At 56.2% G+C, this 9,510-nt stretch overlaps 1 long non-coding RNA gene across 1 annotated transcript; it reads right to left on the bottom strand.

Annotated features, from left to right (window-relative positions):
• Positions 1 to 5,068: 5,068 nt before the first annotated feature.
• Positions 5,069 to 8,652, bottom strand: LOC142050961 (uncharacterized). Its single transcript, XR_012658233.1, has 3 exons — positions 8,435 to 8,652; positions 8,174 to 8,234; positions 5,069 to 5,664 (listed from the first exon to the last, which is right to left on the bottom strand). It is a non-coding gene; the product is annotated as an uncharacterized LOC142050961 (long non-coding RNA).
• Between the last annotated feature and the right edge of the window lie 858 nt (positions 8,653 to 9,510).

Below are 9,510 nucleotides of genomic sequence, written 5' to 3'. Positions count from 1 at the left end.
TAAAGAATGCCTGCTCTTTAATACTAAATTGGTGTTGAGGAGTCGTTTCCGATTTTAACGCGTTTTTCGGTAACACAGGGAGTCAGATCAAGAGAGCCAGAGAACAACAAAACACCGACAGGCTACAGGACAGAGCAGGAGGAATAAAAAAAAAAACGGAGCCAGAGCCAGCCAGAGAGAGGCGGAGAAAGAAAAAGGAGCCACAGGCTACAGGACAGAGAGAGGGAGGACTGAAAAGACGGGGAGGCAGGGAGACACTCAGAGCGAGATGGAGAAAGAAGGTGCGGGGGGGGGAGGGCGCAAAAAAAAAAGTAAATTTTGCAGCAGGTAAGGAAAGAGAGGGGGCCGGGGGAGAGACAGGGAGGGCCCAGGACGCACAAGAGAGGCAACGGGGCCCCAGTGGCCCAGGACTCACCGCGACTCTCGCTCTCAGCGCTGCTGGCACAATTTAGCCGTTCAGATGCTTCTTTCCCCTCCTCTCCTCCCTGCCTCTTCTGCAGCTCCAGACTCTAGGCCGTCCTCCACCTGAAGAGAATACGTGGGTGTCTTACAGCTCTTACCAGATGAGGCTTCCTAGGCACGTAGCCTAGCTCGCTCGTGCACTACACGCCCGTACCCAACTCCGGGTTACGCGTACAGACCCTACGGTGCACGTTGGTGGCCTGGCCCGCTGCGGGCTATGAAGGGGGATCCTTCCTCCCCCACCTGCATGGACAGGCTCTCTCTTGCCTGCGGCAGGAAGGCAGCTGGCAGCCAGAGCACCTTCAGTTTCTTCTTCTTTACCTTTCGTTGGCGTCTCCAGCTTCAGCCGAGGCAGCTCCTGTCCGCAGCCGGGAAGGGCTTTGTCTATCCCTTTTCGGCCCTGCGCTGCGAGGACGGCGAGGACGGGCAGAGAGAAGCCACGCGAGCCTGAGACGGCCGCAGGCAACGGCATCCCCGGGGGAAGGACAGACAACCACGTCCTCAGCACGGTCTCTGGGAGAGGGAAAGAAGAAACAGCGACCGTCATTACCGTCGATCGACCCTGGCCAAAGCCTCTCCTTCCGCAGGGGCTTCTGGACACACCGCTCCCTCCCCACGCTACTGCTAAGGGCCCCTGCACCAAGGGGGAATCCAGTGCGCTTGAGGGACGGCTTGCTGCCTTCACGACAGGGCCTGGGGGCGGCCTAAGGCTATGCAGCACGCTTATGGGGAGGTGCCGGAGCTGGGGGCAGGCGCACGGGGCAAGGGGGGCCAGGGGAGGCTGAGCGGGACCTCCGGTGGGCCGGGGACGCGGCCATCATCTGCGCCCTGGGCACGGGGAAAAGGTCATCGTCCTCCTCCTTTCCCTCTTCCCTTCTGTCAGCTCCCGGGGAACTCACCGCTTCTCGGGAAGCGGCCGCACCCGCAAGCCCCCAGTAATCAACACGAAGCCAACCCCAAAAATACACCTCGCGTACCGTACGCGCCACGGCCGCCCGGCACCCGAGCGCCGGAAGACCGCGCCTCCCGCCACGCCCGGCGAACCACGTGACAGGGCCGGCAGCCACTGCGCCAGGAATACAGCTCCCGGCATGCTCTGCGGCACAACCCGGCCGCCCGGCAGCCGCAAGGACTACAGCTCCCGGCATGCTCTGCGGCACAACCCGGCCGCCCGGCGGCCGGTTTGATGCGGAGCCACCCAGCATCCCTGCGAGCACAGCTGCAGGCGCAACAGCACTTACGCAGCCACAACTAGGCACTAAACAAAGGCTTTCCAACACTGGAGGTCTAGAACAGGTAGACATTAGCACAGAAGCACAAGGGGCTCCGTCACCCTGCACAAATCTCCCCGTGCCTACACACGCACACGTTCAGAAGTTAGTTATCAGAAAACGCCCGACTCAGCCATTTGCCACAGTCACGAGACTCACGACATGATAACACGACATGACACACGAGGTGGGCTCAGAGTTTTAAGGCAAGAAATACCTCCCACGCCCCCCACCCGAGATCTTTCAGGGTCCACACCTGCCATCGCCCCGCACCAAACCTACCCGGCCAAAGGCTTTCAGGTGGCCCGAAACACTGTACACAGAAAATAACCAGGGACAGACCTGCATTGTTCGGAAGCGAACGATGCCCGACCGGGGCTCCTCTGCGGGGCACGGAGCCCCCCGGCCCCGCCCGGAGACACACACCCGCCCCCCGCTGCCCGAACTCACCCACCAGCGCTCTCCGGCCCCCGGACACGGCCGCGCTGCTCTCTCAGGCGGCTGCCGCAGGCGAGGCTCGGGCACCGCCAGGCCTCCAGGCGTCCCGAGGGGCTGCCGGCCACCGCAGGGGATGGCTGCCGGCGGCCGGACCGCCGCGGCGCTCCCCGCCCAGCTCCGAGCAGGCTCCGCCGGCCGCGGGCTTCCCACGCCGGGCCGCAGAGGGGCCCCGGCACCGCACAGGGACGCCTCGCGACCCGGCCGCCACACGCACCGGCCCTTCGGCCTCCACACGCACCGCTCCCGCCCCCGCTCCGACGCGCACGCGCCACCGGAAGCCCGAGCCCCGCGGGGCGGCCCTTAAAGGGCGGCCGGAAGGAGCGGCCCCCACCGGCCCCGCCCCCGCGCCGGACCGCCCCCGCGCCCAGCCGGTGAGCGCCAGCGCCCCCTGCTGGCCGGGCCGCGCTCAGCTCGCGAGGGCGCCGAGGGCCGGGCGGGGCGGGGCGGGGCGGGACGCGCCGGCTCGGGGCCAGCGCCTTCTCGGAGCGAGCGGGAAACCCCTGCGGGCCCCGGTCACGGCCGGGCACAGCCGCGCGCCCTCCGAGAGCTGCTGAACGGGGCTGCCGCTCGTGACACATACCGAGCCGTCTGCGACGGGAGCGGGCAGAGGAGGAAGGGGCCGGCGGCCGCGGGGCCTGGCCCCAGGCGGGGGGGGGGGGCTGGGGCCCGGGGGGCCGCCCTGCTGGGTCACTGCCCTGCGCCGCACCGCGCTGGGGGCTGGGGCCCGACCGGCGCCGGGGGACCGGGGGCCGCCACGAGCAGGGGGCCTGAGCTTAGCCACGGCCTGCAAAACACCCTGAAGCGTGAGACGCTGCAAGGCCAAGGTGGTCCTTGGCAATGGGGGCGCCTGGGCTCGGCCTCCGCCTTACCTGTCCTGGGTCTGCGTGGCGTTCCAGGGGAATGGTGTTTTCCTTGTGCGGAAGGTGGGCTGGCCGTTCGGCCGTGCCCCGGCCGTTACCGATCCTGCCAAAGGCGCTCGCACGCTCTGGCCCATTACTGCTGCGGTGCCGCGCTGTAGCAGAAAGAAGAGGTGTTGTGTTTTCTCACAAAAAGCCTCCTATGGTCAGTTGAAGAAATAACCTCCTTCCGTGGCACTGACTCTTTTCGTACAGTCCATAGCCGGCTTTCGGCTTTTGTCTTTACAGCATTCAGTTTGCTTTCTGCCTAGCTTTCTACCTGCTGTGAAACATTTGGATGGTTTTTTCTTGTTGGTTTTTTTTCCCCCTACTTGCTCCACAACTCCCACACCAACCACCCAGCGCGGCTCGCCTTTCAGCCCCCAGACCCAGGAGCCTTGCCCTGGGACGGCCCTTACATGTCAGCAGAGTTGTTCCAGCTCTCACCCTGTCCCTACCCAGCTGAGGACGTCTGTGTCCGTGGGAGACACCCAGACACTCCCCCTGCAGCGTGGCAGCCCCCTGCCCCGTCAGTGAAAACTGCGGCAATATCGGCTAAGTTTAAAAGCGTCGGCAGGAGGTGCAGAATACGTAAATAAAGCGGCGGTTGGCTGCCGGGTATGGGTGCGATATAAATACATTTTGTTTACAGGCCTTCGTGCCTATTCAGCGTTGAACGGCACCGCAGCCCACCCACCCCGGGGCTCACGGGGCTCGGAGAAGGGTCTCTCCAAGGGCACAACCTAAGGCAGCGCAGGAAGCCCAGCTGCCACGCTCCCAGTCGCTACGGGACGCTTGCTTACAGCTACACCGACGAGGGTACGGATGAGGCTGGAACTAGCAGAAATGCTGACTCTTCTGGCCTTTTATTTGTGGAAGGTACAGCGCGCGAGCCTCGGCGGCTCACAGGAGAAGCGCGCAGTGCTGCCTAACTCTCATTCTCAGCTCACGTACTACTGCCAAAGCTCCTGCCCTGTGCTGTGCCAGATGCCGGCTGGCGTGAGCGCCTGGGCTCCTGAGGGACCCCCTTGTCCTGAGAGCCAGAGGTACTCACTTCCCTTTGCATGAGGCCTGTAGGAGATATACCCTGCAATTTAAAAAATCCGTATCAAATGTGGCAGACTCAAAAGAGGGCATTTTTAAAAAGGCAGGTTTGTTTTCTTTGTTAACTTTACGATCTACAGCCTAGCAAAGAGCTCCCTTTCAGTGTCAGTCGCTTGGCTTTCTCCCCTACTGACGAGGTCCCAGCCTCCCGGTGAGATCTCGCTGGAGATATTCTGAGTTTCCCTCGAGTACGTGGCTGCCCTGGCCCGAGGCCAGCGAAGAAGCTGACTTTGCCCGTGCCTGAATCAGCAACACGTCCAGCAGGCGACTTGCAGAGCCCAGGGAACCCTCGTAAAGAGGTTTGGGGGTGGGGCGCGCCACATCTGCGGCATCGGCCGTGGGAAAGGACCGGCGCAGTAAAACAGGTGGGTGAAACCGCGGTCCGCGCCAATACGTGCTGCTGCCTGGGGCATCGCTTTGCTGCGGGTCAAGTCAGATGCTCTCTGTAAGAGTCAGTCAGGGTAAAGGCAGCAGCAGATTTCTTTTCTGCTCATTTTAACAAAGGCTGGACGGAGCCCATAGAGGAAGGCACTACGCGTCTTGCTGGGTTTGTTTCCCTGCCTTCTCGTAAGCTGTCGCGGAAACTTGCACGAGCAAAGCCTGTGCAAGCTGATGACAGCCACACACGGTTGAAGAGGGAGCAGACGGTGAGAGCAGAGGTACGCGCTTAGGCTGTGCGCTGGAAGCTAATGCTAATGCTGCAAAATAAAGAGTGGATTTTCTTTTTTGGGTTTAGGTGAGCGCTAAACATGACATGTGCGTATGTGCGTGTGTCTCTCGCAGGTTTTTGTCATACACCCCACCCTCCCACCCCAAAAAAACAACCCACACATGCCACGCGTTAAACAGTGGTTTTCCATTGTACTTAGAAGTGCTTACATAGGTGTGTTGGTTTTTTTCTTTTTTATTTTTTAATGCAGAAACAGCAATACGATAGATTTAATACAGCTAGCAATTAGATGGGTGTAGCTTTAGAGCGTCGGCTGTTTACAAAGCAACCGCACACCTTCTTTAACTCACAGTTTAAACAAGTAAACTTGCAGTGCATCACACGTGCTTTGTACAGTCACGTTCCACGCGGCAGGCCAGATGCTTCACCCTGCCTTGTCCTTGTTGCCCCGACTCCAACGGGACCGCCGAGGCCATCCTGGGGACAGCGCCGCTTTCTAGCAGCTGGGTTGCTTGCCTGGACGCCCCACAGACAAAGAGTCATTTCCCCACTGAACCTCTTCTCAAATAATTTCCTAGCCCTGCAGGCCCCACGTCCTTTGGTTCATATTTCCTTTTTTCCGGGCTTGATGCACAGGACCGACGATTTCCAGAAATAGAAACAGAGGCTGATTCAGTCCAGGCTCAACATTCTCTGACCTAAACCAAACTGTCTTCGAAGAGATAGCTGTACCGTAGGCACCACCTCGGGAACAGAAGTTGCCCTGTCATAAAAAAAAAAAAAAAGAAGGAAAACAAGGCATTTCAGGCTGAGGAGGCTGAGCGGTGTGCTGGGGGCGGTGGGGGTTGGAAAGAAACAGTTCAGACGATTAGAGCGAGCTTAGCGTTGCAAAGCGTGCCATTATTTTTAATTTGGCCGTCAGAAGACAATAGATTCTGACACTGATTTCCTGTGTGCTGCGGGAGTTCTCTCCTCAGCATTCCTGTGCACCATTTTACTTTTGTGTCCCGTCCGCTTCGCTTTTGCGCTGTAGCTCTCCGGTTCTAGCTACGCTTCCCACCACCCCCATTACTCTTTGACAAGCCCAGCTCTCACTGTGCTTCCCTTCCCTTCCCTTCCCTTCCCGTATGCGCGTGCAGGGAAAAGCCCGCGCGTCTGCCACTACAGGACACGCTCTGGGAGGCAGGAGAGATGACGACGCTCCCTGACAGAGGACACAGCTGAGGGGCGGTCCGCCGGGGCTGGGGGGATGGCAGCACCTTCCCTCAGCTGCCCCATCCGAGCACAGGTGCAGGTGAGCACTGAGGAGAGACAAGCAGGCAGGAGCTGCAGAGCTAACCTGCAGCAGATGATCCGCTCCAGATAACTGACCCACTCCGGAGAATCCATTCCAGATAAGCCCCAGCAATGCCCCTCAAACTGCCGGTGTTTCACCCCAAATTTTCCCCAATTTGGGGTTTTTGGGGCGGTAGTTTGGTGTTGGTGATTTCTGTTTGGATGGCTTGTCTTTTTTTGTTGTTGGGGTTTTTGGGGGTTTGTTCCTTTGGCTTTTTTTGCTTTTCCATACGGTTCACTTCTGGGTCTCTTTGGCCCTTTCCACAACACAGAAATCGGTGATTTTTGCTCCTGGTTTTGTGCATGAGAATGGTTAGTGGGGTTCTACCCCACCCCCACCCCCACCCCCCCCCCGCCTTTTTTTTCCCCCCCTCCTTTCCAGCTGCACAAACCCAGCAGGAGTGGGCTTCCCCAGGAGCCCCCAATTGTTTTCTTTCCCCAAAACCTGTTTGGGTGTTTTGTCTGTTTGGGGTTTTTCACCCCCCAATTGCAGACCCAGACTCGGGGGCTTTGGGGTGTTTGTCTGCCCTGGCAGCAGCTCCCAGGCTGCCTACGCAGCCCCAGAGGGGAAAGTCCCCATTTGGGGGAATCGGCCCCAAATTGGGATGGGAGAAGGAGAACGGGGAAGGGGCAGCATTTGAAAGCGCTTTTGTGCCTTCAGTTGATTGGGGGGTGGGCTGTGTGTCTAATTTTTAAATCTTCTCTATAAACATCTCTATCAACGTGGTTTCTTTGCATTTTAAAACCTTACATAGCATAGACATTTGCACTATGTGTCTACTTACACATCCTTACGGAGTACATCTATATTTTATATATACTATCTATTTTACATTTACATACAATACCTGTTTAGACTTAGCTATTATATTTACACTTACACCTATTTAGGCTATTTACACTTACACAGAATATCTCTTTACACATACCTGTTTAGACTTCCATATTAACACGTACATAAAACAGCTATTTAGGCTAGCTATCTGCTTACTTACCCTTTGACACTTCAATCTTTTTCGACTTCTCTATTTAGACATCTACTTACAGTTATACCTCGGCTTATTTCACTCTATATAACCTCTATTTAGATTACACATCTACTTAGACTATGTAACACACACTAAGCGTAGATGCTCGCTCTAGTCAGACTTTCTTCTGCTTTGAATTCCTTCATCTATCCTTTTTCTTCATTTTAAACTCCTTTATTTTTTGATTTAGATATATAGACAGTCGAGTTACTTTTGTGTTTTAAAACCCTGTATCTCGATGTAGAATTTTTGTATCTTGAAATCCGCTATATAATATAGGAGAGATAAGTTCTTATTTTAAAATCCCTTTATACACCTATAAATTAATATTACATTTCAATATATATAAAATAAGAGGTTTTTGTAATAGCCTCCCTGAATTTTCAGGCCCCCACTCACCTGTTCCTCTGACGCATTATCAGCTCCCCCAGTGACACCGGGGCACCCCACATGACATCATCACACCCCCCCCCAGGACTCCCCCAATTTTATTCACCCCCAAGAAGGGCACTAAACAAGGGAATCTGCCCCAACCTGCAGCTCATTACTTTAATAGTGCCATTTACAAAGGTACACGCACACCCCTCCCACACCCCCCAGAAAAGGGGGAGCTCTGCTAAAATCTAAAAGGTGGGGCAGCCCCCCAAACAGCTGCAGCCCCCCCAGCCCCTGTCCGCAGGCTGGCGGCTGCCCCACGGCAGAGCAGGAGCGTGCCAGAGGACGGTGTCACGTCTCTCTCGGGCTCCGCTCGGACATGTTCCCGCACTGGGACGGGCTCCCCGGGGTGACAAACAGCCCCGGTCCCTGGGGGCCCCGACTCTCCCCACCGGGCAGCCCTCGCGGCCGCACCTGCGGGGCACCCGCTGGAGACAGAGCCAGGAGCCTCCAGGCCGAGGGATGGCCCCTTACCTTCACCACGCTTAACGACTGGCAGGCATCTCTTGAGCATCACGAGACACTTAGACGACATCTGAAAAACAGAAATCCCAAACTATATTTCAGCACGTTAATAAAATAGCACAGAAGAAAATGGAGGAGCTCAGTCAGCATAAGGGGTAGGAAGGAAATTGAGCCGCAGCAAGATTCCAGGCAAACGGGTCACGTCAAAACACAACACATCCTTTAAAAGCTAGAGTGATTGGAACGCTTGAAAACGGTATTAAGACTAACCGATACCATTTTGAACAGATCCTTCGCGTAACACTGAACGCTCTGGCTGGTGCTGGAAAACGTCTCATCCCTTCCTTACGGCACCGCTGCGGGGAGATAACCCCGTGAGGCTGCGGGGCAAAGTTGTACCGGAACCGGAACCTCCGCTTACAGACCCACCGCAGCAGCTACAGCCCTCGCCCTGCCGCCGCACGTCTTGCTGCCTGGCTCCACGAAGCCTGAAGTGAAGCGTGTCAAACTTGAAAGAGTAACGTAAAAAATTAAGAATAAATCTCAGTAATTCACTTTGTGCTGAGAAGGCGGGCGCGTGTTTACGCACATCCAATATGAGCGTCTAGGCTCTAAAAGCTTTCCATTTTCCTTCTGCGTTCATTCAACTCGCACAGCCGTTCACGCCCGCCATAAGATTATCTACCTCCAAAATACACAGCAGCAACGTGACTGGGGGGTTTTGGCGTGTTACGGAGTCGGGAGGGACGTCCGCCCGGCTGCCCCGCCCAAGAGATGCTGCTGAACTGCCAGGGAAACGCGCGTCGAAAGCGAGACTGAAATAAAATACTTAAGAGCGCTCCCTCAAAATACCGGCAGGAAACACCCCCCCACAACATTCAGTCGCCCCTCATTAAATATTTACAACAAATACCTGCCTGCTTAAGTACACCTAACAAATCGTACCCTACATCTGCTTGGCAGTTACAGCTGAAACAGCGCAAGTCACATCATAAATCAGACGCTGTTAGCTTTTTTTTAAACTTTCATTTATGACAGAAGAATCGGTGAGTGAAGAGATCCCCGATACGGTTTTACTGTTTTTGGGGGGAAAAAATACCACAACAAAAAACCACACAAATCAAATCCCCTGTGTTGCAATACACGGGGCTACCAAGAAGGACCGGCAGACCTGCTAATGCGTTCGGCTGTACCGAAGCATGCAGGCGAACCGCATTTTATGGTATCTTGACTGTTACAACTGAGAACCCAAGCACTACCAATGCCATCAACCTTTGGAGTATGTGCTGTGCTTGGATCTCCGCAAGGACCATGGATTTTTTTATCTTTAAAAAAAAAGCAATACT

The sequence above is a fragment of the Phalacrocorax aristotelis genome, unplaced genomic scaffold, assembly GCF_949628215.1.
Source record: "Phalacrocorax aristotelis unplaced genomic scaffold, bGulAri2.1 scaffold_50, whole genome shotgun sequence".
Taxonomy (NCBI): domain Eukaryota; kingdom Metazoa; phylum Chordata; class Aves; order Suliformes; family Phalacrocoracidae; genus Phalacrocorax; species Phalacrocorax aristotelis.
This window is presented reverse-complemented; position numbering and strand designations above follow the sequence as displayed.